We start from the raw sequence: 6125 nt of genomic DNA, 5'->3' as shown, positions 1-6125 counted from the left end.
CACTCCAAGACAGTCCTAGCAACATTTTTGCTTGAGAAGTTGCATTTTTGCTGAGAAACTATTCTTTTTGGGGCCATTTTAATTTAACACAATCAAAGTAAGGTACTTACAGTTGATGTCGGAAATGTACATACACATTGGTTTGAATCATTAAAACTTGTTTTTCAACCACTCCACACATTTCTTGTTAACAAACTATAGTTTTGGCATGTTGGTTAGGACATCTACTTACTGCGTGACACAAGTAATTTTCCAACAATTGTTTACAGACAGATTATTTCACTTATAATTCACTATATCACAATTCAGGTGGGTCAGAAGTTTACATACACTAAGATAACTGTGCCTTTAAACAGCTTGGAAAATTCCAGTAAATGATGTCATGGCTTTGCAAGCTTCTGATAGGCTAATTGACATAATTTGAGTCAATTGGAAGTGTACCTGTGGATGTATTTGAAGGCCTACCATCAACCTCAGTGCCTCTTTGCTTGACATCATGGGAAAATCCAAATATATCAGCTAAGACCTCAGAAAAATGATTGTAGACCTCCACAAGCCTGGTTCATCCTTGTGAGCAATTTCCAAACGCCTGAAGGTACCACGTTCATCTGTACAAACAATAGTACGCAAGTATTAACACCATGGGACCACACAGCCGTTATACCGCTCAGGAAGGAGACCCAGTCTGTCACTTTGGCGAGAAAAGTGCAAATCAATCCCAGAACAGGGATTGAACCTTGTGAAGATGCTGGAGGAAACAGGTACAAAAGTATCTATATCCACAGTAAAACAAAGTCCTATATCGACATAAACTGAAAGGCCGCTCAGCAAGGAAGAAGCCAGTGTTGCAAAACCGCCATAAAAAAGCCAGACTACGGTTTGCAACTGCACATGGGGACAAAGATCATACTTTTTAGAGAAATTACCTCTGGTCTGATGAAACAAAAATAGAATTGTTTGGCCATAATGACCATCGTTATGTTTGGAGGAGGAAAAAGGGGGAGACTTGCAACCCGAAGAACACCATCTCAACAGTGAAGAATGGGGGTGGCAGCATCATGTTGTGGGGATGCTTTGCTGCAGGAGGGACTGGTGCACTTCACAAAATAGATGGCATAAGGAGGGAGGGAAATTATGTGGATATATTGAAGCAACATCTCAAGATATCAGCCAGGAAGTTAAAGCTTGGTCGCAAATGGGTCTTCCAAGTGGACAATGACCCCAAGCATACTTCCAAAGTTGTGGCAAAATGGCTTAGGGACAACAATGTCAAGGTGTTGGAATGGCCATCATAAAGCCCTGACCTCAATCCTATAGACATTTTGTGGGCAGAACTGAAAAAGCGTGTTCAAGCAAGGAGGCCTACAAACCTGACTCAGTTACACCAGCTCTGTCAGGAGGAATGGGCCAAAATTCACACAACTTATTGTGGGAAGCTTGTGGAAGGCTACCTGAAACATTTGACCCAGGTTAATCAATTTAAAGGTAATGCTACCAAATACTAATTGAGTGTATGTACACTTCTGACCCACTTGGAAAGTGATGAAAGACATAAAAGCTGAAATAAATCACTCTCTACTATTATTCTGACATTTCACATTTTTAATATGAAGTGGTGATCCTAGCTGATCAAAGACAGGGAATTTTTACTATGATTAAATGTGAGGAATTGTGAAAAACTGATCAGTGACCTGGCAGTGTGGTGCCAGGACAACCACCTCTCCTTCAACGTCAGCAAGACAAAGGAGCTGATCATGGACCACAGGAAACAGAGCGCCACCCTGCATGACCCCATCCACAGGGCTGTAGTGGAGCAGGTTGAGAGCTTCAAATTCTTCTGTGTCCAAATCATTTTTATTTTATTTGACCTTTATTTAACTAGGCAAGTCAGTTAAGAACAAATTCTTATTTTCAATGGTGGCCTAGGAACAGTGGGTTAACTGCCTGTTCAGGGGCAGAATGATAGATTTGTACCTTGTCAGCTCGGGGATATGAACTTGCAACCTTTCAGTTACTAGTCCAACGCTCTAACCACTAGGCTACCCTGCCACCCCATAAGGTATTATCAAGGTCCACACACACCAACACAGTCGTGAAGAAGGCATGGCAATGCCTCTTCCCCCTAAGAAGGCTGAAAAGATGATTCATGGGCCCTCAGATCCTCAAAAAGTTATACAGTCACACCATTGAGAGCATCTTGACTGGCAGAATCACTGGTTGGTATGGCAACTGCTTGACATCTGACCGAAAGGCTCTACAGAGGGTTGCACATGGACCTCTTTACCAGGCGGTGTGAGAGGAAGGCCCCAAAAATTGTCAGACTCCAGCCACTCATGTCATAAACTGTTCTATCTGCTGTCGCACGGCAAGCGGTACCGATGCACCAAGTCTGGAACCAAAAGGACCCTGAAGAGCTTCTACCCCCACAGCCATATTACTGATAGTTAGCTATACGTTAACTATCTGCAATGACCCTTTTTGCACTAACAATTTTGACTCATCATATTTGCTGCTGCTACAGTTTATTATCTATCTTGTTGCCTAGTCACTTTTTCCCAAACTATATGTGTCATGCCCTGATCTGTTTCACCTGTCCTTGTGATTTGTCTCCACCCCCTACAGGTGTCGCTTATTTTCCCCAGTGTATTTATCCCTGTGTTTCCTGTCTCTCTGTGCCAGTTCGTCTTGTATGTTTCCAAGTCAACCAGTGTTTTCCTGTTCTCATGCTTTTTGCATTCTACTTTTTCTAGTCCTCCCAGTTTTGACCCTTGCCTGTTTCTGGACTTTGTACCTGCCTTGACCACGAGCCTGCATGCCACTCTGTACCTCCTGGACTCTGATCTGGTTTTGACCTTTTTGCCTGTCCACGACCATTCTCTTGCCTACCCCTTTGGATTTATAAACACTGTAAGACTCCAACCATCTGCATCCTGTGTCTGCATTTGGGTCTCGCCTTGTTCCTTGATAGTATGAACATACAGTATCTACCTCAGTTACCTAGTACCCTTGCACATTGACTCAGTACTGGTACCTTGTGTATATAGCCAAGTTATTGTTACTCAGTTTGCATTTATTCCTTGTGTTATTATTTTTCTATTTCTCTTTTTTTCCTCTCCGCATGGTTGGGAAGGGACCATAAGTAAACCTTTAACTGTTAGTCTACACCTCTTGTTTACGAAGCATGTGAAAAATGAAATATATTTTTTATTTGAGATCGGATTTAATTATTGGGAGCTGTTGTATGAAGGAGATGTGGGCTGAGAGGAGGATTTCGTCAGTTATCAGATAAGTGGTTATCTGTCCAGCAAATTCCCCAATCACATTAAATCTATCAGGCGAAAACCATGATCATCTATGCTCACTGGATACCTGAAACTCACTTGGTCCCAGCATTTCTAAGCCACCTCCAGTAGAGAGCAAGCGGCGTCTGTATCACTTGCTTGATACATAAAGCCCCTGATACAAGGTCTTCTAGGCATTATTATGGTGCAGTACAATGCTACTCTCTCTCCTCTCTCCCCCTCTCCCCCCCCATATATGGTGCCCGAGGGGGACTTGAATAAATGTTGACAGTATCATATCAGCTTCATTCTTTTCTAAACCATGCAGAAGGACAGTGTCAGCTCTGAAAATGACTCCCTTTCAATTAAATCAATGGAAATCCATGTCATCTCCTTATCTGTGCATTAGATCAGTTGCCGGAGTCATATGAAGTGTCTCAGAGGCGCAGCCCTCCCTTATCCATGTTAAGCTCATTCATTGTGATTGAAAACTAGAACTGACCCAGTTGCCTGTTTAGAGTAAAGACATGCATCTGATTCATTGTTCCCTATAGCGATTGAGTGGCTTCTTTCTATCACCAAAATGCTGTAAGATGAACATAACGCTTCTGACAGCCTTTATGATATCAAAAATGACAACTGTAATGATAGTGACACTGACAGCTAAACTCGATGATTGTGATGGAAGCAAGATTATTATAGTTTTGTGTGTGTATATATATATATATATATATATATTCGTTTTATTTATATTAGTTCAACAGTTTTTATTTTACATTTAGTTTCGTTTCAGTTAGTTTTCAGATGCATTTGACTAGTTTTATAAAAATATCTATTTCATTTTTAGATGATTTAGTTCTCTCAGCTGTTCTGGTCACATTGTTACGACGTTGTAGCAGCATGTGAGTGGTACTCATGCACATGTGCAGATACTCTGTGTGACTGTGTGAAAGCAAAGTCTTGCATTGTGCTCATCTCAACGGCTGCGTTCGAGCAGATCTCTTTTGTCAAGTTGGGGACCATCATTGGTCACCGCTTTTCATTGTGTGTTGAATTCTGGGGATGAAAACTGTCAGACTTGATTAGTAATAAAAATGGATTGGTTTTACAATATATAGCGCTGTTCTACCAACTGAGGTACTCAAAGAGCTTACATAGTAAGGGGGAAACTCACCTCATCCACCACCAATGTGCAGCACCCACCTCTGTGATGTACGGCATTCATTTTTGTGCCAGAACGCTCACCACACATCAGCTATCAGGTGGAGAGGTGAGGAGTGATATATGCATTGTAGGAATGAGGGGGGTGATTAGATGGCCATGATGGAATTGGACAAGGTTGGGAATTTAGCCATGACACTGGGGTTAACACCTGTACTCTTACGATAAGTGCCATGGGATTTTTAATGGCCACAGAGAGTCAGGATACCCGTTTAACATCCCATCTGAAAGATGGCACCTTATGCAGGGCAATGTCCCCTTGCACCTACATGTCAACTGCATGAACTTTACAAGAATCCTGTAATCAAAGTTCATTACGTTTTGACTGCAGTGGACTGCAAGCTTCTGCAGTTGCCCTTCACCAACTTCATCCTGCAGCCTTTGCATGCATTTTGGGAGTATCTATTGTCAACAAATCATTAGGGTGTTTTGTTTGACTAACGCGAATGTGACCAAAGACATAACTCAAACAGGAACCAATTTGCCAAGGTGTATATGTACAACAGTGGATATACAAATAAATGTGATATGAGGCTCTCACTAAGTGATTCTATAATATTATATTATGATTTTAGTTTGTGAGTGTGTGTGTGATATGAGGCATAGATACATGTTAATTTCGATATTGTAAAGAAAACATTTTATAAATAATGGCAACACGGCCATGTTAATCTGAGCCCTGCTGTTGGAAAACCACATTAGTGTCTGACTTTCGGCTGTCACAGATGCACCTCCTCCGACTTCATTCCTCAACTTTCATCTACAGTCAGTTGCTTTAGCCTTACCCCTCAAACACTCCCAATAACTGCGGTGCTGCTTGTGGCAATGTCATTGCGCCGAGTCTACCTTAAAATCAGGGTTAATCAAATTAGGGGTCGCAACACCATGTGGAGTCGCCTGATTTGAAAATTGGTTCCCAAGTGAAAATGTGTGCTTGGTTCATAGAACCAGGGTTACATCAGTAACCTCTGGTTGCCACAGTAACCTCTGGTTGCAGTTGTAATAGCCTAATAAACTGTATGCTTTCCCAAGTAGTTGTGGGAAGACCACACACAATATCATCACGTGACTCAAAGTTTACTTCGATATGATGGTTCTTATATCAATATTTACACATAAAGGAGTTTCCACAGCCAATTTGTGCATTGTTAATTTTACAGACACAAAAAATCCCACCATTTCAAATGACAAATGATCTGTCGGCATTTATAAAATTGTACTGAAACTTCATGTTTCTATCACAGCTGTCATGATTTTAGTTTATACTGCATAAAATTACTTAGCATGTGTTTCAGACATAAGGAAGTGGATGGCTGCAAACTTTCTACTATTAAACTCGGACAAAACAGAGATGCTTGTTCTAGGTCCCAAGAAACAAAGAGATCTTCTGTTGAATCTGACAATTAATCTTAATGGTTGTACAGTCGTCTCAAATAAAACTGTGAAGGACCTCGGCGTTACTCTGGACCCTGATCTCTCTTTTGAAGAACATATCAAGACCATTTCGAGGACAGCTTTTTTCCATCTACGTAACATTGCAAAAATCAGAAAGTTTCTGTCGAAAAATGATGCAGAAAAATTAATCCATGCTTTTGTCACTTCTAGGTTAGACTACTGCAATGC

The sequence above is a fragment of the Oncorhynchus kisutch genome, linkage group LG16, assembly GCF_002021735.2.
Source record: "Oncorhynchus kisutch isolate 150728-3 linkage group LG16, Okis_V2, whole genome shotgun sequence".
Taxonomy (NCBI): Eukaryota; Metazoa; Chordata; class Actinopteri; order Salmoniformes; family Salmonidae; genus Oncorhynchus; species Oncorhynchus kisutch.
This window is presented reverse-complemented; position numbering follows the sequence as displayed.